Genomic DNA, 376 nt, shown 5'->3' with positions numbered 1-376 from the left:
TCGGCATAGGGAGAAATAGACATTAGAATTATATAAAAGTAAATTCTATGCCTATTTTGTTATATTCTAATGTTAAACATGTGAATATCACGAATTACTTATTTACTGTCCTAATTCTGATTTTAATTAGTCTGATTTTAAGAAAGGTGCTGATGGAAAGGAGCTAACTCATCTAGATTCACTGTATATATTTACTGTATAATTATTCTCTTTTGAAAGAAATATCCTCTGAACCATGTCTTTTTCATGTAGTCAAAATATATTCTTTGGCAACGGTAAACATTTCTTCTTATCAAGTGAATTTAAATATACATTTTTGACGGAACTATGCCTCCTCCAGCAGAACTTTAACCCCCGCCCCCCCCAAAAAAAAAAA

At 30.9% G+C, this 376-nt stretch overlaps 1 protein-coding gene across 1 annotated transcript in view; it reads left to right on the top strand.

The window, feature by feature from the left end:
* The window catches only part of LOC119594162, an 11,585-nt gene that overhangs the window by 3,405 nt on the left and 7,804 nt on the right, over positions 1-376 (top strand). The window lies entirely within an intron of this gene.

Source organism: Penaeus monodon, chromosome 33 (genome assembly GCF_015228065.2).
Source record: "Penaeus monodon isolate SGIC_2016 chromosome 33, NSTDA_Pmon_1, whole genome shotgun sequence".
Taxonomy (NCBI): domain Eukaryota; kingdom Metazoa; phylum Arthropoda; class Malacostraca; order Decapoda; family Penaeidae; genus Penaeus; species Penaeus monodon.
The sequence above is the reverse complement of the archived record's forward strand: the minus strand, read 5'-3'. Positions and strand labels throughout refer to the sequence as shown.